The sequence below is a fragment of the Rhinolophus sinicus genome, chromosome 12 (genome assembly GCF_057876585.1).
Source record: "Rhinolophus sinicus isolate RSI-liver-muscle chromosome 12, RSI-T2T, whole genome shotgun sequence".
NCBI lineage: Eukaryota > Metazoa > Chordata > Mammalia > Chiroptera > Rhinolophidae > Rhinolophus > Rhinolophus sinicus.
Genome location: NC_142512.1, coordinates 49,482,920 through 49,506,866, shown reverse-complemented (window position 1 = coordinate 49,506,866; position 23,947 = coordinate 49,482,920).

The following is a 23,947-nucleotide window of genomic DNA, read 5'->3' as shown; positions in this document are numbered from 1 at the left end:
GTCATCCAAAATGATGATTTCAAATTCATATTCCAAATTGCTGCAGGTGTGGGAAATTATGAGTTAAGACTGGTAGAATAATTATGTCTGCATGTCCAGAAGTCCTGAAACATTTCTGCACACCCACTGGGCACTAGCATTTGAGTCCGTCTTCTCTGACCTTACTCAAATGAAGGTCTTAGTGCTGCCTCAAAACACTTGCTTGAAAATAGAAATTGTTATAAATAAAATTATTCAAAATTATTCTCTTTTTCAAAGGAAGAGCTCTTTGTGCTTTCCGTTTAAGCCACTTTATTTTTGGCAAGATTTTTAGAAAAGCTCTCTTTTAAAAAAAAATATAAGTTTTCCTTCCTAGAGGCACAATACTCAGACATGAGGAAATATCCATCAAGAAGACAAAATAAACATGTAATTCATAAGAGCCTTGAGCCAACTGGAATATAGTGAATACTGTAATAAGTCTGAGAGAGGGAGAGGGAGGGAGGGAGGGAAGGAGAGAGAGAGAGAGAGAGAGAGAGAGAGAGAGAGAGAGAGAGAGAGAGAGGAACGGAAGGGAAAGGAAAGGAAATGAAGGGACGAGGAAAGGAGAGACAAAGGAAAAGAAAAGAAAGAAAAACAAATCTCCTGAAGACTTTTGGTCTATGATGTGGATTATTAGGAATGATAGCCCCATTCTCTCCCAGACTCTAGCAGGATAGTGTTAGTCCCTCAAGGGATTAAGGTTTGGCAAACGATTGTTGCTTTAGGTTTTGCTCTGTGGTCTGACTCAAATCCAATCTATGCTAGCATGCATGTCTCTGGTTATAATAGAACCACCATTAGCACTGGTTTCACACATAGCAAATGGCGTTAATATATTACCCAGAAATGGAAGAGCTGAGATGGGGTGGGAAATTGAATAAACTACAAATCCTTTCCTCATTCCAGACAACCCAAGTTCAACGTGACCGTTCCCATTAAACTTTATCTCAGTCTTATTTGTAAGGTAACTAAGTGCTTTGAAAGAAGTTTTGGGGAACACTTGGTGTAATGTAGGGACTGAAAAAACTTTAAACCTTAAAAACTATGCTAACGAGGTTACCGTCAGCATCCATTCATCTTTTTTAGAGTTGAATTCACTTGTCTCAGAGAAAAGAATTTATTCCAGGGCAGAGAGAGCATCTTGAATCTGGGCAGACTGTAACTCTGGCCTGCTGCTAACTCATATTGTAATTCATATTCTGCTTGGTCATAAAAGGGAGGGAGATTAACACCAATGAACCCCAAAACATCCCACAATTAGAAGATCATGCTTTACTGCGATGGGATAATGGTACCATTTCTGTTTTACGAAGAACTGCATTTTAAAAAACAAACAGGGTATAGGAAGCTACATGGCTTAGTGGAGAGAGAACAAACTTTGGAATCCATGAGATCCATTTTTTGTTGTTGTTGTTTTTTGGCTCTGCCATCGGAGAGGTCACCTAATCACAAACACGTATTTTAAAGATTAGACAAAACTTATGTCAAGTCCCTGTTAGAATGCCAGGCATATGGTTGGCCCAAAATGCTAGCCCCTTTTCACACAGTGAAATAATAATTATGATGTAACAAACTGAAATTCAACACATAGTTAATTTTCAGTGCTGGAAAGTCAAGGGCAAATACATTATGTGTCATGTAGGAATTAACGCAAAGTAGAGAGGATGGTACTAATGAAAGAATTGAGTTTCAAGAAACCCCAAGAAATTAGCAAACACAAGGCCAGAGCCGACAGGTAAAATATAAGGACCACTCACCCTCCACTCCTCTGCCCTCCCGAAGAATCGAGGGAGATACTTCAAGGAGGTTTGGCCCTTGTGTAAAATGTTTCTCCTTCCAGTTTTATCTAAATAGAGAGACTGGGATGCCCTTGAGTGAGCCCTGCGCTGTCAGTGAAGTGCTAACAGTGCCTCTGACACAGTGCTCAGATGGAAACACGGAGATTCCCCAGGTGAGGTTGCTCATTGATTAGTTGTATCGCTTTGAATATGTGAGGGAGATTTAATTTCTCTAGGCTTCCCTTCTTTTATCTGTAAAGGGGACGTACAATGTTCTCTTAAGTTTTCCTTGAGCACTAAGGTAAATGGGGAGGCAGGAAAGTGATGGAGGTAGGATGAGAGCCTGCCTATAACAGAGTTTAGGATTAAATGGATGGCAGCCAGGTCTGGCCTGCTGCTAACTCATAGTGTAACAAAATACGATTTCCCATTTATCTATACACCCATAGACAATATGTGTTTATTTTAAGAAGCCTATTCTGTCATATACACTCTATGTGCACATAAAGTATATGTCGCATATTATGTGACCAGGAGTCCTATCTAAATGTATAGAATTTGTTCAGTTGGCAGGGAGAAGAAGAAGAAAAATAAAATAGTCCTTTTTTTTTTTTTTTTGAAAGATTTAGACTTTTTTCTTTTATTTATTTATTTTAATTCAAGAGAAAACCAGCAATTCAGCCAGACAGTAGCTGTGTCTTTTGGCAGTAGAAATAATCTAATAAAAGCATCGCATTTCAAAAGAGAAGGTTGGGCGGGGGGGGGGGGGGGGGGGGGGAAGGGGAAGAAAGAAAACCCATCTCAGACATCGGTAACGTCATTGCAGCCCAAAATATATTGCACTCTGGGTTTGTGTTTTTTGGACTCACACAGCTTACGATGGTTTTTATCCCAAGTTCATGCCACCAGAGTTGGAATTCATAACACAAACACTGAGACCAGGCAGTGACTGACAGCTCTGACTCTGTTAATACCCCGTAGTAGGTCTTCTACCACGGTCAGAAGTTAAGATTTATTTTGACAAGCTTTCTCCTGGTTTTGTAGACTAGAAGCTTTATAACGGGGGTTATCATATATATATATATATATATATATATATATATATATATATATATATATATATATATATATGGCATAGATTATCAGAATCTACAGCAAAATTGTACAGTTCCCTCCCTAAACACAAGATCCCTCAGAGCCTAGAACTTGGTTTAAATTAAGTCGTTACTGTCCTAATGGGTAGGGTATGGATCTCATTTTTAAGGTACAACCAGACAAGAAGTGATCATGAATGTAAGCTTCTCAAATAAGGAAGACTCCCAGATGTAAAAAAAGAAAAAAGACCTTGAACTTTTCCTGAGGTCGCTGTCAATTTCTCACCTCCGAAAGAATCTTTTTCAAAAAGAGGGCTGACATAGCTTTTTGGATTCAGGCCATTGAGATTTTCAAGAATGGGTAAATGAGGGCGATGATTTGAAGAGGCTTCATTGGTGAAATACCTCGGTTTTTAGGATAGATTGGTATGTATAGCAGGATGGAGGAGAGGAACCATGCTAATATTCTTATATTAAGAATACTCATGCATTTCTTTTTCACATATGGGTTCTGGTCTTTAGTAGAGTCTCTATGAAAAATACAATGACGTTCAGACTATATACACAAATGCATATATATGTATATGTGTGTGTAATTTCACATATATATGTATATATCGTGCAGTGATTGACAGTTAACTTAGTCGTGACTTTGTTATCACTAGACAAAAATCAGTCTTTATTTCTTACCTCTTAGAGATGTGTAAGAATCTGCTGGTGACCCCTTGGTGGTATCCGGGGTCTGCTGAGGAGTGAGCCAAATGGTAACGGGATAGTGTTGCTGGGGTTAAATCTGCAATTGTTGGATGTTTATCACAAAACAGACTGGCACGCTATGCTTCATGTAACCAAGGACATGTTCTTGAAAAATAAAGAATGATAAAAGGTATCTAAATGACTTTAGATAAGGTAACCTTCATGATTTCAAACAATCCTGAGACACAGGATTCTAAAGCCTTCATAAAAGAGATTTAATAAAATTTCATAGTTTTTATGTCCGTATCAGTCATTGCAATTGACTTCTTATTTATATAGAAGAAATCAAACAAAATAAAACTACTAGTCAGTAATTCTTTAAAAGGTATGCATTCATCATCTGTCTCTATGTAGGCTCTGCGTCAACTCCTGGGCATAAATCCACAAACCCATGTTATTTACATTTTATGTGGGGAGACCAGACATTAAATTAGCAACAAGTCAGACAATACAGACTGTGGAAAGAACTACAAATGGCACAACAAAATGATATAATAGAGAGAAAATAAGGGAGGCTAGCAGAAGACAAAATAGGAAGGGAAGGCTTGTCTATGGAGGGTAAAAATGAGCCAGCAATGAGAAGGTCTCAAAGCCTAACGTTCAAAGAAACGAAGCAGTAAGCGATGATTTGCCAATTTGCGAAGAATGAAAAGGCCTGACTGATTTGAGCAAGAAAACAGTGCTAATAGAGACAAAGCTTGCTGGTGAAGGAGTGGGTGGGACGAGGATGGTGCAGATTAGAGAGGCAGACTGGACCCAAATCATTGAAAGCTTTTTTAGATTGATGCTGTGTTTCCCCCAAAAAATAAGACCTAGCCAGACCATCAGCTCTAATGCGTCTTTTGGAGCAAAAATTAATATAAGACCCGGTCTTATTTTACTATAATAAGACTGGGTCCTATCTAACACAAGACTGGGTCTTATATTAATTTTTGCTCCAAAAGACACATTAGAGCTGATGGTCTGGCTAGGTCTTATTTTTGGGGAAACATAGTGTAACATTTTTTTAAATGTAACTTTAGTACAATAAGAGATCTTTGAAGATCTTCAAATGATGAAATGATATAGTTTGAGTCTCACTTTTAAATGTCACTCTGGATGCAGTGTTTAGAATGGACCAGAGAGAGTGAGAGTGGAAAACAAGGAGAGTCATAAGAGACCCTTATCTCTCTTTTTAAAAGAAATGATGGTGGCTTATCCTACAATCCCACTAATGCAAATGAAAAGAATGGGGTAGATTTAGCACATAGCAAAGTGATAGGATCAACAGACTTTTGATTAGACACGGGTGAGACCATCATCTAAATTCATGCTAGTGGCTTAGTGTCAGGACATGAGAAGTTTAATACTTTCTCACGTAAAGTCATTCAACAGTAGAAAGGAGTAGGATTAGATCTGGAGAGTGAATTTGTTCGCAGTCATTCAGGACCCAGGTTGGGAGAGACGCTACCATTTTTAAAACATAGCTTACAGAGTTACCTTGGGTATCACCATCCAGCTACAAATAGGGAAAGGGAACATAAAGAATGCGTGCCACCTTCTTGAAAACGTCAGCCCAAAAAGTGACATAACCACCTTTGCTTCTTTGGTGAGCACCAGTCAGTTGACGCTACCGAGACTCAAGCAGAGCTGGAAACTATAGTTCCTAGATGTGTAGTTGCTTCCGGTAACAACTAGCTCAATGAATTGGGGTCATGAGCCATGTCTGCCACCAGGAGTGAAGAAATACCCATCGTCTTCTGAGTCGTATATATTTCTGATATGAAAAAAGTGATGCACAGAGCCTGTAATCTAATTTCCATTGTGTCTGTTACAATAACCTCGTATAATTTTCCAAGCAGTTAAAGAGTTTGCGCTAAAGAGGCAAACTCTGAACACTGGCATCAAGAGTGTTCTAGGAAGGACTTCAAAATAATAACACTCAATGCTGAGCATGTCAAGCTGGGCTATTGTAAAGCCATAATCCTTAAACAAGCTAATTTGCCCATTTATTATTGCAATTTTTTAAATATTAGACTCTATTGCATAAGTCCTTAGCCACCGTACTTGTTCCATGAAAGATTTTCCACCATTTTAGTAGGAAATGTAGACTTTACCTCTTGCCACTAGAATACAGGTAATATTTATCCAGGATACTTCAGGGCTCAATATAATCTGTTCATTGTCCCCTCTGTCCATCGTGCACTTAGATTACTTGAAAATAAACAGTGTAACTTCATCTGATTATAACCAGCGACCCACTGACTAACAAGTTCTCCTTTGTTATTACATTAAATATTTCATTTGGACAATGTTTGATGTGTGAGTAGCCAATAAGCGATAAAAAATTGCAGTCTCAAAAGGGTAACTGGAAGTTTATTCTTTACATTACCAATCTCAATATAGGCATTATGCTTGTAACTCATTTTTCTGTTCTCAGGCTAGAGGTTTCACGTATTCTAAGATTACCATAATAAGACTCCCATTCCTTAAAAACTTAAATATGCCTAATTTTTTTTTTATTGCTTTTGTCAACCATGTCAGATTTCTCTATCAATTCCCAAAGCATCCGAATTCAAATAAATTATAATTCATTTCCTCAAAAGGAATTTTGACCTTACTAAATGTTGTTTTTCTCTAAAGCTACGGTGTAGTCCTGTGGTCTTTCAGATTAATGAGATATTTAGAGTTGCTGTGTTCCTTATTGGAAGGAAACACAAACATTGAACCCCTGTTTTCAAACCAAAGGATATGAAAGCTGTGTAATATATTTTTTTTTAAATACTCTTCTTAGGAAAATGACACCTATAATTAAATAAGATAGTGCCTGCAAGGTACTTAGCACAATTATTGACACTTACTTGGGCAGTGCTCAATGAAATAAATCTGTTATGATAGTAACAATTTTCTGTGGTATTAAGTGTAATGTGACTAGACTTGAGCATCTTGGATTCTGAAGCCTTAGGAGGAACATATACATAAAGATGACCCCCTGCTCCCCTACACCCCAAATCACTTTGAAGTACTTTGGGGACTTCGGGATATAACAGTAAAGGTCCTATGAGGACAAATCTGCCATTAACTACTATGAATTTCTTGTAGTTGGGGATGTAAGTAATTGGAAAAGAGCAGAGGCACAAGGAAACCTCTCACCTTAGATTTTAGCTGTAGATCAGCCTACAGAATGGCTACCCCTTACTTACCAATACATTTTTTTTTTTACTTATTCTAAGAGAAAAAGGAACTTCTCAAAAGTTCTCAAAGAAAAACACCTTAATTCATTATATTTTAAAATAAGTAGTTCTCAAAAGTTTTTTAAATTGTAGTAAAATACACATTGCATTAAATTGATCACCTTAACCATTTTTAAGTATACAGTTCAGTGGCATTAAGTACACTCACACTGTTGTGCCACTTTCTCTACCATCCATCCATCCACAGAACCCTTTTCATCTTGAAATACTGAAGCTTTGTATCCGTTGAACAATAATTCTCCATTCCCCCTTCTCCCCACCCCTGACAACCACCACTCTATAGTCTGTCTTTAAGAATTTGACTAAGTACCTCATATAAGTGAAATAATACAGTATTCATAGTTTTTTTGACTAGTGTGTGTTACTTAGCACAGTGTCTTCCAGGTTCATTCATGTCATGTCGTAGCATATATCAGAATTGCCTTCCTTTTAAAGACTGAATAATGTTCCATTATATGTATATGTCACATTTTGTTTATATATGCATTTGATGACGTTTGAATTAGTTCCAAATATTGGCTATTGCAAATAATGCCATGATGAACATGGGTGTACAAATATGCAGTCCCTGCTTTCAGTTCTTTGGTGTACATACTCAGCAGTGGAATTGTTGGGTCATATGTTAATTCTATTTTTAACTTTTTGAGGAACTGCCATACTGTTTTCTATAACAGCTGCACCATTTTACATTCCCACCAACGTTGCACAGGGTTCCAATTTCTCCACATTCTCTTTAACACTTGCTATGTTTCATTTTATTTTACAGCCTCTATCCTAATAGGCGTGAGGTGATTTAGATTTTCTTTTCCCTAACTGGAGGTTTCGATGTGCATTTCCCCAATGATTACGTCTAATGTTGAGCATCTTTTCACGTGCTTATTGAGCATTTGTATATATTCTTTGGAGAAATGGCTATTCGAGTCCTTTGCCCATTTTTTAATGTTTTTTTGTTTTGTTTTGTTTTGTTTTGTTTTTTGCTTGTTTGCTTCTGAGTTGTAGGAGTTAATTATATAATCTGGATATGGGCCTCTCATCAGATATATGATTAACAAATAAAAAAGTTTGAAATACTGCGAGAAATATGAAAATGTGGCACAGACACACAAAGTGAGAAAATGCTATTGGGAAAATGGTACTCACCACGGGGTTGCCACAAACCTTCTATATATATATATATATATATATATATATATATATATATATATATATATATCCCACAGTATCTGGAAAGCACAATAAAATGAGGTGTGCCTGTGTCCTGGAAGTATTCTAAGACACCTCCCTTCTCAAGAGGTATTTATCTTGAATGGATATAAACGACTCACATTTGAGCTCTTCTGGAGTACCCATCATAATGCATTGTACTTTTAATCATTTTTGTCTCCCCCAAGAATGTTAATCCTTAAGGCAGAAATTGTATTTTATTTATCCTGGTCCTCCCATATTCTCCAAAGTTAACATCCCAAAGATATGTCCAGAAGGAATAAATGCACGAGGCTAATCTTCCATCCAGCCTCTCTACCGTATAAGATGAACTACTCATTTTTGGCTCAGTTAAATTATAGCAAAATATCTTTCTTCACTGCAGTTAACATATTGTTCCTAGTTCTGCCTTAGATCAAGTAAAGTTTATCTTTTATACGAGAGTCCTCTAATTATTTTGACACAAAAAAACTATGGCCTTTCCTAATGTCAAATCTGTTCCAAAACAAACTTCTTCAGATCATTTCCAGACTTTTAATCATCCTCTTTATTTAACTATGGACTTGTATGTTGAGGGTTGGGGAGAGTGACACGTCATTTTCTCTGGAGTTTTTAATGGCAAAAATATAGGAGCAAACATAAAGTTATCGTAAAATCATACTAACTATTTGGAATTACAACTTCAGAAAATTACTTCTGAATCAGGAGAATGAGAAACCATACATAGATGATATATGTGCAATTATTCTAAGTTCAAAATGAATACAATTAATATTTTGTAATTTGCAATTTTTTTCTGTGAACAAGTGTGGAGCAAATCCTGACCCTGTCCATATATCTCAGGTCACTACTACCTTCCATAGGGTGTGCAAGCCTTTTCACTCTTCCCAAGAAACTAGCTTGTTTTCGTGATAGAAGTTGATAAGATTTCTGAAAGCAATGACACTGAATCTCTTTAGACTTCTTGATCGCCTAAAGCTAAATTGCATCATAATATCAGATTTTCCATTTTTTTATTTGATCTCTTCTCATAGCTTTTTCATGTACTCTTGATGTATGTGTATAAGTACTATATATATATACATATATATTCTCTCATATATACGTTAAATATACATGTACTCTTGATCTTTATATACACATAAATTCTCTCTCATTCAAATATATATATGTATATATATATATACATGATCCCATATATGTATATATATATATATATATGATCCCATATATGTGTGTATATATATATATATATATGATCCCTTCCATCATATTATATTCTGTCATATAAATATATATTCTCTGTGTGCTTTGTACGTAAGATGAGAAAGTAAAAGGATTCCAATTGTACTAAATCTTGCACTCATATTTTATCCAGTTTTCTGGTTGTTTTTTCCCCCCCTGCTTGGAGAAGAAAAAATACCAACAATTTATGGTTTGCAATGACAAATGTAGACTTCATCTTGAATTCATGTATGGGTGACATTTGCATGTTGATTTCTGCGCAGCCCTAATGGTTAAATTTCAAAGCACATCTTTCCTTTTATCTTTAGCTGAATGAGACATCAAAATAAGGGCCAGATAAAGGCGGAAGTCCTTTGTCTGAAACTGCCCAGGCCTGGCCAGCTGTGATGAAAACAGTCTGAAGTTTCACAGGCTTCTTGTCTGGCCTCAAGCTGGTGTTCGCCTCTTTTCTTTTGGAGGTTTTAAAGGAACATTGCATTTTAGCACACAATATCGTCAGGGACAATGGAAAGCCTGTTCTTGGTGGTATCGGAAAATATAAATTAGATGAAAGTATTTATTAGATAATAAACCACTGATTACACAGGGGCTATGTGCTGTCTTTTATTGTAATCATGTTGGTTTCTAAGGTCAACCTCGTATTTGGTTGTATCACAATGGGAAATCCTTATGAGACTGTTTGCTCTTCTTATTGGTAAATCTAACCTTTTATGTATGTTTCATTTTCTAATATCTCAATATAAGTGAAGAGATCAAGTGTTTTGGTTTGGTTTGTTTCTTTTTAAATATAGAACTGATTAGAAGCATCTACGAACAAGATAATAACTGATGAGAGGGGAGAGGAGTACCCAGACTAAATAGAGTTGTTAAAAGATAAACTAAGGCTTATTAAAAATTTTAAGAGTTTATTTGAACAAAAGTCAGTTGGAATTGGGCAGCACCCAACCAGAAGTTACTAGGAGCGCTCCCCCAACAGGAGCCAGAGGGAAAGACTTCTATAGAGAAAGTGCTGAAGGAAAGAAAGAACATTATTTGATTGGCTATAGCTTAAAGCCTAGGCTGTTTGTGATTGGTTGTCCTTAGCATTTTGATTTTGTAACCTTGAGGTGTTTACAGGCTTAGATGTTGGTTTACTTAGGTAGGCAGCCATAGCATTAGAGCCACAGCAGCCTAATGGCCTCCTTGTTTAATTTAACAGGGTACATCAAATGACATCTGGCCAATTTTGAATAAGAAATAATGGTGATGTGATCTAAGCAGCAAGTAAATTTAGCCAACTCAGTTACAAAAATCAGACAAACTCATAGTCTCCCATTACGACTATAAAACATTCCTTTATTTTTTTGTACTTCATGTAAATATCTCCTTAATTTGGAATAGAGAATAAAAATATCCTACAGTTATCTGAGCCTGTAGCATTGTTCATATTGTTTAACATTGTTTTAGGGGAAAAAAAGAACACGATGATTTTTGAATATTTTGTTTTCTAAAACAGCATAAAGGCAAGTACGTACAACACGTTATAAAGTATCTTGAATCCAAAAAGGTCAGGAAAATTTGATAATTAAACATATAGGGTCTCCAACTATTTTTGGATCTCGGGTGAGTCACCTCCTTATACTCGCCCATGTAGTTTTTTCACGCCCGAAAATCCAGCCTCCTTAGCCTGACCTCAATGCCTGGCACTCCGCCTCCACTCCGCGTTCCTGCTCCTTCAAGCCTGTCTCTTCTCCTGCACATCATACATCTGTCAACCTGGTCTGTTCACTCTTCCCAGAACCTCCCCTGTGCCTTTTCCCCTCTGTGCCTTTGCTCAGGATGTCCCTCCAGCTGGAATGCTCATCAGCCTCATCTTTGTCTGGTACAGCCCCGAGCGCTCTTTGAGTCCAGTTCAATTGCCTGGTCCTGCCTGAGGTTTCCCATAACCCCTCTTTCCTCTTCTGTATGTTCCTGTAGACTTGTTTAGAACTCTTCCACAGCAATAATTTTACGATGCTGCTTTCTAGTTTGATCTTCTTGATGAGATCGTGAATATCTTGATGATGAAGAGTGTGCTTTGTTTATAGCTCAATTTACAATACACCTAATCCAGTGCCTCACAGATGTCAGAGGGCAGCAGATAACTGTAGCTGCATGGCCCAAAGAGAATGCCAGATATTTTAGGGTTTTTCAATGGCAGCAACCCACTCCCACATGCCAATTTGTATTTAACTGATCTGTTGCAGTTTTTCACAGACCAGCTCAAAACTGAGTGACTTCTTAGGTCAGTGCAAAAGTAATTGCAGTTTTTGCAATCATTTTTAAACTTTTAAACCACAATTGCTTTTGCACCAGCCTAAATAAAAAAATAATAATTTATTGTTTCTCATGAGTCTGTGCTTTTGCCACATGGGAATTTCTTCTCTCAGTCTTTCCTGGGATCACGCATTTGGCTACAGTCACCTGATGGCTGGACTGGGGCTCAGGGTTCCAAGATGGCATCACACACAGGTTTTGCTATATTGACCAGCTGTAAGCTGAGGCTCCTTTGTTCTCCTCCAGTTGACTTCTCATCCTCCACTAGACTTGTCTGAATTTCTTCACCTTATGATGGTTTTAGGGTTCCAAGACAGCAAGAGTCAAAGCTGCACAAACCATCAAGACTTGGGGTTCACAATTCACGTATTACTGGTGCCATATTATCAACAGGCAAAACAACTTACAAAGCAAGTGAAGGGGATAGTAAACTAGACTCTGCATCTTGATATAAAGAGTTACTATGTCACATTTCAAAGATGCTGAACACAAAAAGGTAGGACTTATTGGGAGTCATTATTATAACAATGTATCCTATTACTTTTCTCCTTCAAAGCACGTCCACAAGTGTATGAAATTATTATTACTTTTTTATTAGCTGTAAACTTCTGGACCAGTGGCATCATGGTCGCTGATTCATTTTGATCCTCAAAAAATGTTGCTAATTGACTCTGACAGATCATACACACATACAGGATCGTAGAGTTTGTGGGAAGTGAAGTAAATAAAGGGATATCTAGTCCAAAGTAATGTCTTGTCATGAATCCCTTCCACCATTTCTCTCTGACCTTTTGCCCAAATCTATGAGTTAACATTCCATTGCTGCAAAAGCTTCTACTGCTAGCTTATCCAATGTTGGGACTGCTACTATTTCTGCTATTACTATTATTACCACTACTGTGTTCCCCGAAAATAAGACCTAGCTGGACCATCAGCTCTAATGCGTCTTTTGGAGCAAAAATTAATATAAGACCGGGTATTATGTTATATTATATTAATTATATTATATTATATTATATTATATTATATTATATTATATTATATTATATTAAAGACCCCGTCTTACATTAGAGTAAAATAAGACTGGGTCTTACATTAATTTTTGCTCCAAAAGACTCATTAGAGCTGATGATCTGGCTAGGTCTGATTTTTGGGGAAACACGGTACTATTATTACTAAACTTTTACTCATTGCCTGTTATATGCCAGTTCCTTTTCACGCATTGTCTGTATTCAGTGACTCCATGAAATATATACAGAGGACGCCAAAAAAAAAATGCGTACCCATTTTAAAAAAGGAGAAAACTATTAAAATGGTAATTTCAATACATACCAATAACAATAGATGAATACAAGTCACCTTTGACTTCTGCAATTACAAGAGGTGCTCAGAGTGGTTACCATCAGCGTCCAGACACTTCTGATTACGCTGATTACGGGGAACTACTGCTTGAGCAACGTTGACCAAAGTGTTAACATCTCTTAAAATGCGTATACATTTTTTGACACCCTCGGTGTTATTATTAAACTCAATAATGTGAGATTTAGAACACTAGGGATCTAAGATATAGATCTGAGCTTGTCTATGCTCAAAAGACTGTCTCTTACTTAATGTCACATTTCAAAGATGTTGGACACAAAAAGTAGGACTTACTGGGAGTCATTAAAGGATTCCTAAAGGATTCTGTGAATCTCTTGGATTATAAAGGAGAGAGTAAGGAAAGGACTTGGCAAAAAGAGAAATATTTACTGAGCATCTGCAAACTCTAGGAAGAGGGAGCACAAACCTTTAGTAGAAAGTCCTGTTTTGCTTCAGTTTTTCCATTCATTCCTTGCTTGCTTTTGCCTCCTCTGTATGTCAAAACTACAAACTCTTCTTTTTAGTGTCACACATAGTTGACAATTCATGTGTGTTTCTCACCCTTAACCCAGAAAGCCCAGAGTTGAATATGTCTGCATTATTTTTTCTTTATCCTTTTTCACTTACTGTTTTTTTTCCTGATCATTTAATTTATGTAAATTTAGGATTTATGGCTGTGACCACATATAAGTAACGGTTCAGTCTTCTGGGCCTTAGTTTTGTTCTTGTCATTCTTGTTTGTTTCTTTGTTTGTAATTAGTGTAATCAGGGGCTTGGATAAGCTCCTAAAATGCCTTCAGGATCTAGACTTACTTCCTTGACCAGCATTGCGAGCTCTACTTCTATGAGGAGCAAAGGGCAGGGATCAGGCATCTATGCAAAGGGCCAATGGCAAGTTAGTGAATTAAAGAGTAAAAGAGAAGAGGGAAGCAAACTGTCCAGAGGGCATTTTTCGGTTTCCTTCACCCTCCCCTTTTAAGTAAAGAAATGAAAAAAAAATCTCTCAGGCAGTTTCAGTATCAGCATCTCAATCTTTTTGGATCTGCTGTTATGTTCACTCAGATTCAGGAAAGTCACACATATCATTTTTCAAAAGGCACAAAAGCAAAAATAGTGTAAAGTGACAACCCTTTCAGGAAATCCACCTTCGCCTCGAATTTTAACATAAAGTGAAGAGGAGACACGCAGTTCTCCAGTGGATTTTGATTTGAATGCTAAGTCTCTTCCAAACGACAGTTTTTCAGTAGTTAATTTGAACACATGAAAAAGGAGAAGAGAGGAATGGTTTCCAAGATCTTTTGGTTTAACACCTTACACCACTGCAGAAAATCCTCATGCAAAGTGTATTAGGAAATAACATGAATTCCATCTCCGTCTTCATCCAGGGGTTCCTGCTGTGGAGATCTTAACTCTGTTTGATGGGAAGAACACTCCAGAACACTGGAGGAAATGGAATTAGAATATCCACAGCAGGAACCGCAGTACAGAGACCGGGATGGAACTTGCGTTATGTCCCAATATTCATTGCATACTAGAAGGCTGATTTTTCTAAGTGCATCAGTTCCCACGTTTTACTCCTTCTGCGTAAGCACACTCAACATCATAAACATTGATGAGAAAAAGACTCATTTAAAATTTTCTCATGAAAGTTTGTATTTTTTTGTTGCCCTTCATAAAAACAACTAAGTAAAGGACAACTGATAGTAGAGATTAGAAAAGCTAAAATCCGTTGTAATTTACAGGATTTTTACACTGTTATTGTTACAACTGTTTTGTTTTTTCTCTCTTTCAATAAATGAAAGCATGACAATTCCATCCTATTGAGAAACATGGAAATACAAATGAGACATCTTGAAAAATCAACAGGTTACCCTCAGAATAGAGACACATTTCATGATGGAAAAAAGGAAAAAATCATATAAACATCTCATGGGCCCCAAGGAAATTATGTGCAGCCTAAATAGTCGGTTCTCCCTATATCTCTCTCTCTGGGGCCTTATGTGCTTTTTTTATCCACTGCATTTTGTGCGCTGATTGTCTTTTTGTCTTCAGAGTAGCCTCCTCTTCTCTCTTCTCAGATGCTGATTAGCGTGTTGAAACCTAATTTAAAATTCTCATAAAAGAGAAACTGATGAGTCCAGCTTGGGCCAGGTTTCTCTCTTCTACTCTTGGTCCAAATGTCTGTGGTAAGGAGGATAGGGTCACAGGACCTCATCCTACAGCAGACTACCTGAGCTGTGCTAGTGGTAGACTGAGGGGCCCACTAGAGAGCGGAAAAGCACACATAGCCCCTCAGGGGCTGATTTCAGAACTGACATGATATCGCTCCTGAGCATTCTATTGACCCAAGCCTGTCTCAAGGCCAACCCCATTTCCAGGTCAGAAAAATAGATGCCGTCTCTTTGTGGAAAGACCTTCAAAGTCACATTGCAAAGGGTGTAGCTAAAGGGAAGCCAGGAATTGGCTTCCCCAGTGCAATCATCTGTCATGTTTGCATCTTTATCTCGTCTACTTATCATTTAATCCCAACCTACTCTCCTTTTTGCCTTTCTCTCTCTCTTTCAGAGAGGCCATGTTGTCTTGCACCCTCTTCAGGATGCTTAATATTTTTCAGGTCTTTTTCTATTTTCGTGATTCCTAAAATAAAGCATTTTTAGGTGCATGATCGTTAAAACCTTCAGGGTAATATTTCTTTTATTTTGCCCCACAATATTCATACCTAGGCTTTTTTGTTTGTTTGTTTTCAATTTGTTTACCATCACAGTGAAGAGCAGAGTCTTTAAGTTAGCCCACCTGGATTTAAATCGTAGCTCCCCCATTTACTACCATATAAGTTTGGGCAAATTACTACAATGAAACTCTCTTTGCTTCGGTCTCCTCATCAGAGAAATGGGGATGATCATTGCCACCTCCGAGGGTTTATGAGGCTTAAATGATTAACGATTTCTAAGTGGGAAGATAATACCTGTCACATAGTAATGCGTCAGACACTGCTCTTATAGCCATTATTACATTATATTCCTTTTAATAAACATCAAGTGAACAAGAATGTGTCCAGCTCAGTGTTCAGATTAAGTGGATTGACCTTTACTCGCCATTTGTTTGCTGAGCAAAACGGACCCTCAGAACAGCAGTGAAAGGACTAGGTGATGTGCAGAGCTCCTAGCGTCTCCGAACAGGTATGGTCCACCTTGGGCTGTGCCATCTCCTGAGCTTCATTTCTGAGTCTATGCTGCCAAGGGTTTAGCATCACATTGCCAGGCCACGCTTCTCCCTCACCCCTCTCTCTTATTAGGCTGGTTTCAGTTTCTAGAACATACGGATGAATGGGCTGAGGGGAAGGGGAGAGAAAAGAGCCTGATCTACAGAGCTGTGGTCACTGTAGACCCTGCTTCTCTGCCTGAGCCTGGGGAAGTATGGATCAGATTTGATATCTTTCCACCATCTCTCATTCTGTCAGGGCTGGTCTGTTTCATGAGATGACACACACGCAGGACACCAGTTGGTTAATACACTCAACTCTGTCTGACTTCCAATTATGGAAAATTCCTTCCAGATTCAGGCTGTAGGTTGTCTGTCAATCTTAGTTTCTAAGGTCATAAATTTACTTTTTCTGTCTTAGATAGTTCTCATAGTCTCAGTTTGGGAGAAGCTTTGTACAGGACTTCTAGACAGAGGCCATTTTTAAACCAGAAAGTCTGTTCACCTAATTGGCAAGTTTATTTGGCTCTTGTATTCATTCAACCTAAAAATTTGGATGTGAACACTATCCAGGAATAACTACTCCTTAAGTAAATATGGTGTGTTATTGAATAAGAAGCACATAGAATTTTAAACTAAGAATTCTAAGGTTTCCAGAAGACAGGTTACCCTCTCATGGAGTTTTCTTTTGGGGGGTGAGTGACTTGTGACCCCCTAAATGAAAACAAACTTTAAGGTGTCAATGGTGATAGGTGGGTATTATTTTTGTTTAAGAATTTTGAATATTATAGATATAAGACTCTTGTAGCACAAAGATATTATTAAACAATTGCATGTCTCTGGATTGTGTTTTTTTCATTCCTTTTGTTTGGGGCGGGGAAGGGGGTTGAGTCAATAAGAGATGGAAAGATACATCTTCTGAAAAGTAAAATTCTAGAATACCTATTTTGAACTTGTGAAGTTTTTAGTTTAGAAATCCTTCACTAATACAGGAATCCTTTATTTTATTTTTGTGTGTGGCCAGCTTTTAGTTATGCAGGAGTTATATTTTATGAAATTTTGATTTTATAAAATGTCATTTGACACATATCTTTGGAATGGTGTTCATGTTGACCTTGTATTTATCAAACTACCCAGGCAAAATAAATTTTTTTTATAGAAAAAACACATTTGTAAAAAATGTTCATAAGCCACTTAACCCTTAAAGAAAGTGGACTCTAGAATAATTCTAATATTTGCATTTAAATAAATGACAGTGTGGATTCCTCTATATTGTCTGGCTACCAGAATGTATTTCGCCAGTTACAAATTGATAAACCTGAAAAAGTAGACTTATTGAAAGGTGTATATTTGTTAAATGTGACTCTCAGAAACTTGCCCATTTTCAAGTAGGTAAATAAAAGCTGATGGATGGATGGATACCACCAACCAAATTTAATTAATTTAGGTGTGTTTAAAATATCAACTGCATATAAAGTTGACTAAAAACAACATTATAACAGCAAAACCATAACAAGCACGACTGAATTAGACTGACTGTAAAATAAATTCCAAGTTTTTTATGATTTGGTTCAACATTACAAAGATCTCTTAAATTAGATATATTGTGACATGTGCAGTTTTTAGAACTCCGTCTCTGAAACAGAATTGGACAAGATTCAAGAGTTATTTCTGAACAGGTATAGTTGGGTAGGTTCACTGGTAATGAAAATGATTGAAGCAGTTCTGGGTTTTGAAAAGTCCATTAATTTATTTATCCTTTTCGTTAATATTGTCAGTCTGAATGCTATGCTCATTATACTTTCTTATTTGAAGATCTTCAATCAGATCCCTGTTAGGTAGGGTTAATGTGCTAATCTGCTCTCTCACTTTTACAGAAAAATTGCTAATCCACTTTTTGTGTACCTTCAGACTTCCTATTTTTCTCAAACAGAATTGTCTTTATCTGTCCATTTTGTAATAGTTACATTGAAAGTGTGTCTGCTGTATGCACTTTCACTCTGATTAATTGCCTTGACTGCATTGCTCCTTTAATTCTTACTTCTTGGTGTTATTCAGTATGTCTTCTGGGAATTATTCTAATTTCCATGAAATAGAGCACAGTTTAAAAAGTACTTTTAGATCATATTTTGGTATGCAAACTTATTTTTTGATACCGTGGTCATATTTTCTGAACTGAGAAAAAAAGGCATTTACATAGTTTGGCAAGCAAAGTGTATTTCTGGGAACAATAGGGGAGGACAGCTGAAATTGGAATGTGTTGGGAAATCTATACCATGTACTCACCATAATTACAGGGTTTGGTCGGAGAAACCAAAGTGATCTACTGACTAACAGGCTTATAAACCATCGTATTACGTATTTGCAGTGGTTTCTGCTTGGAGTCTGGTGATAGAGACTGTATCTCCTGGAAGAACTAATGTTTCATGTGGATTCAATGTTCGAACATAAAGTAATTTTTATAAAGAATTTTCAAGCTGTAGAAATATAACTCAGACTTTTGCTATTCTTTTCTTTCTTTATTCATCTAATCAAACGGTTATTCCACATCTACCATGTTTTGTATAGTTTGTTAGGTACTGGAGATGTGATGATGGATAAAACAGACATCCTTCCTTTACAAAGAAGGCACTGACTTACTCTGTGTCATTAAAAGTCTCTGGGAAAAAAAAATCGATGAAAAATAATCTCTGAATTCCATCCTCATCATGAGATTATAAATCAAAGAATACATTTTTAAAAGACGATTTATTGGAAGTGAGAGAGTTAAATTGTAGACAGCAATAACTGGGGCTTAACAATGTGCATCAGGACTAATGCATATGTTATAGAGTGTGCAGAACTCTGACAGATGTAAAATTGTACCATGAATTTAATAAATAAATAAAATGCTAAGAATTTGATAAAACAGAGGAAAGTACTGAATCAAATTCCTCTTGGATGAGAGACTAGGTCAGCCATAGGTCATGCCTGAGTCTCTTTTCTAACAACAACGGCAAATACTCCCCATTCTGTTGGTATTTGTAAGAGTGACTGGAAACCAAAAGACTGAAAGTCTGCAGCTAGTGTTCTCTGCTCTTCCTTTTTTCCCTCCCTTTAGATTTTCCCATTCTGCCCCAAATAATTGTGTTTCTTTCACCAGTGCTTTTATTTTAATCATTGTGATTTAACTAGTAGTATTAGAACTGCTATTTCTTAAATGATACAATGTCTTTGTCACCCAAGCTCTAGAAACCATTAGCTATATAATAGTAGAGTTAAACACCAACCCTGTGGAGAAAGTTATTTCAACCAAATGCTGCCTCCATGTAGAATTTCTGACCACCATAAAAATCAAGAGATAAGAACATTAACATATTTGATCAAAGGCATGTACATTTCAACTTAAATACAGAATGCAAGTTGACCTGACTGGTACAGAATAACATTTTCACATGTGCGCGTGTGCACACACACACACTGCAAAAACATACTGTGGCTGCTATCTTGTGGTGTAGAGGCTGTAACTTGCATCAGTACTATTAAGTCCTCAACTCATGGTTGGGGGGGATATTATAGTGATCAGTAGCTGTGTGAAGCCAAACTTCTTCAAGTTATAAAATAACAAAATAGAGACAATACGTTAATGTGTCAGTGGGACACTGATTTTGTCTCCTTTCGGTCCTAAAAATAAAATGGTTTCTCTTGGAACATAGTGGTGTAACAAATGTCATTCTGTGTGAACCATAATCTTCTAGATGTGCCGCAGAAAAGCAATACTAGTGAGATAAGTAACTATAGCGATATCATTTGAGTCTCTCCCTGTTTTCATTTGTGTTTGTGGGATGGGGATACCGCCACCTGATATTTTTGTTATGGGGAGAAATTCAATTTTTCTCTCCCTGCCTCTTCCTTAGGCCTGGTAAGGAGGACATTTCACTTTCATGAGGCCTGAACTTCAAGTGAGTAAGGCAAAGTATACATCATAAAATGTGCACGAGTTAATTGATTAGTGAGGTGGTCTTTTCTAGTCCTCTGCCAAAATAAGCTCAGGATAATAAATCCTATGTAGCATAATGCATCAACAGGTCTATTCCCTAATAACAAAACCAACCAAGCCTTTCTAGCTTAGAAAGATGGTTGGAGAGAATGTTTGTCTCTTATTTTATCATCAGTGTCTTAATCTCTATTACAGCTGATGATGCAGAGTACAGAATTAACTGGAAAGCACAGACTCTCCATGGGTGTCATTGAAGGAAATGATTTCAACCTGCTTTCTGTCAAGCTTGATTGAAAGTTGTTAATTAGGAGCTAAATTGGCCAACTTAAATTTCCTTTCCTTTTTTTCCATGTTATGCTCTCTAAAATAAAAATAATCGTGGATTAGACAAAAGGTAAAGAAGAAAAATAAGGAAAGGATTTGGCTATCTCCGCTATAGTCTAAGATCTTGAATTAACAAAAACATAAATGATCTTTCTAGTTTTCAGTGAATATTAAATTTCTCCCAAACACAACCCCTCTTAAAATACAAACAATAAAAGCAAAGACAAAAATCAATAGGGTTTCGCTCTAATTTTCCAGAAATTAATTTTCATTATTTCTTGTCTTCCAAACATGTGCCACATTAGATGCTTTAATTTTAGGTTACATATATTTTTGTAATTCCCCACATAATCTGTCCCAAATAGGTTACAACCCATAGGTCTGGGTAGCTGATTGCCTTTCTTGAGTCCCTTTCAGATTTTCAAACAATGTTTACCATCAATCACATTTTTTTGCTGTTACTTATTTGTTCTCCGACTCTGCTTTTAATGCCCTTTCTTTAGATGTCTCAGCCAAGACCTGCATCATATTGACACCAACTTCACTCTCATCAATGCAAGCTGGTTTTCCAGCCCATTAGTGCCCTCCGCCAGTCAAGTGCTGGGCCGCCAGAAATGAAGAAGCAGAACTTTGGTTTACATATGTTGACATGAACAGCTCAGTTGCACCCGTTAGGAGAGTAACTGCTCAGCGCACGATGAGTGAATAGGTCCCTCCGACAAGAAATGGAAAACACAGAAATGGGGCCTCCACGGGCGCAGGGCAGCAAGGTGCTGACAACTTAATGAATGGCTTGTCTGTTATGACAGTAGGACACCTTGCAATGCCAAGAGCAAATATTTGAAAGAATATGCAATGCAGGAAATGTCTGTATGTTCTATACATAGGACACTTAGCTTGCCTGTATCACTAACAGATGGGCAGAGTTTGAGAACTCTTATTTTATAATGTGCAACATCACCCTTGTCAGATACACTTTGAGATCCAGAGATGAATGGAGCATGACACTCACAGTAAAGTGGGAATTCCACTGTATGTTCCGAAGGATTGGGGGCCCCAGGGATAGAGCAGCTCAACATATAATATGGCCCTTTTTTACAGCTCTAACTCTGATCTCGTGTATAATTTAATATGATACAGCTCTGGGCACCATGTCAGACGCTATGGGTAGGGAGATAACTTTGTGAGATGCCTTTTGATAAAATTAAATGGGGGAAACCATGGCCGAGGAGGCCAGTGATCAGATGAAGAAGAGGTCCACTTCCTCTTTCCAAATGAAGAGATCACTTACAGCAATGGTGAAGGGCCATAAAAGGGTGAAGCTTGTAAATAACGGCATTATTTTTAAATGGACTCATTTGAAAGGTGTAACTCAGATGCATTTTAATTAAATCCGCATAGATAGATGACCAGTTGATAGTTGAGTTCTCAAATCGATCTTGACACTCTCCGCCACTCTTTCACGCACCCTTGCAAGTATATTTGGTAGCCATAAAAAACACTCATGGAAGACAAAGTGTTAGACTCACCAACTACAGAGATGCGTGGCCACTTGAGAGTCTCGTTGGTTGAAAGTGTGTGCATGTGAGCCCAGAGCCTGTGGTAAACCCCTATTGCAGAAGTAAAGAGGGGGGTGAGCAACCTGGATGCAAGCATCTGAATCCCCAAGATATCCATACCAGTAAAACGTCGTTAATGCTAACTCACTCAGCCAGGTTATATGCAGAGAAGTGTCTCCTTTGCCTCATCCTTCTGTGCATTCCCATTCATTACTCACCAGTTCTCCTGGCAAATGGCTCGGTACCAGGTGCTTTGCTGCACGTTCTCATTCATGGCAGGCTGCCTTCAGAAATGCTCTGTGTCGAAACCCTAAAAGTAAAGATTTTACAGATTCCTGTTCTCAGCTTTCCACTAAGTCTCTGGCAGCTCTCCCCACAGCATGGGCTTCTCAGAGTCTTGCTGAGGAGGCATTTCTTCCCAGTCACCGAACAATTCTGAAGAAATCAAGGGTCCAAGCCAGTAAGAACTCACATGATGCTGGCAAGATACAGGTCTCCCACAGCTGTGAAGTCTGCCTTCTCTGTGTAGCCAGGTCTCAACATCTGGTGCAAACTGCTTGGCGGAGGCCACACAATGGTATCTGGCTTTCAAATCATCAGAGCACCATCACTTGGCCTCATGAATGGATCCAATTAGATAAGCGATCTCAACACTATGGAAACATGGCTGCTCTGACTTGTGGCAAAATAACCTGTCCCTATGGTTTGGGCTAAGTGATCTGCTAAATGTTTATGTTTCTGAGTCAGGTTTTCAATATATGACTTAAGTCAACTGTTTCTAAAACTGAGCCCATATCAAGCATACAAAGAATTTTACATGAAAAAATTTGCTTCTGCCTTTGTCACATCTTTCTCCCAAAGATGTGAGCCTCCTCTTCCCAGGAGAAATAGCTGTGCTACCTCACAACTTCAGAGCCCCCCACTGGGGCCGTTGCGGGCTCCCCAGTCCTCTGTTCCTGTGGACTCACCTGATCCGTCCCTGGACACTGCCAGTTATTTATAAATATCATCCCTCAAGCGCATACCCTTGGTTTCCACTGTCCCTGCTTTCATGCCAGGTCAGGTCTTCATCATGAGTGACTTAATAAATATTATATATGTTAGCTCCTCTTAAGCATGCTTAGAATCGCTGTTTGGAGAAAAATGTGGTCAAAGTCTACTTTTTTTGTAGTTAAGCTGGTTGAAGACATAAGCCACATATATACATACTGGCGGTGCCAGAAAAGTGTATATATGTGGACACTGGTCAACGTTGCTCAGGCAGTAGTTTGCTGTGATCATAAGTGTCTGGACGCTGATGGTAACCACCTTGAGCACCTCTTATAACTGCAGAAGGCAAATGTGACTTGTATTCATCTTCTATGATGGGTATATATTGAGTATTACAATTTTAATACAGTTTTCTGTTCTTAAAATGTGTGTCCATTTTTTTGGCGCCCTCTGTATATAAGTTCTATGGCAGATGAGACTTTGGGGTGGTGGCGCTCCCTTGGTGGAATTTTGTTGTCTCTCAAAATAAGATGGCAGCTTGGAGCTAGGAATGGAAGTGTGACGGGAGAGACACCCAGCGTGGATCCCCCAGTGTCCTCATCAAGTAAGAGTTCTGTGGCTGGAACGTCCATTTGCCTCCTTTGGTTTGTCTTTGAAAATTCTGAGACTTGTGAAAAGTTTCAGCCTAAAAGGAAATAATAAAAAGTATACGAATAAGGTCAAATGACAGTCAATACATCATTTTGTTACACTTGTGATAGGAAAAGAGCTAATTTTCCTAATATCAAGCACTCATATAAGTCATTAAGGAAAATCAGATATCCTTGTAGAAATATGGTCAAAGGACAGGAGCAGATAACTCCCAGAGATTTAAAGACAAATTAAACATGAAAATGTTCAAAATTATAAT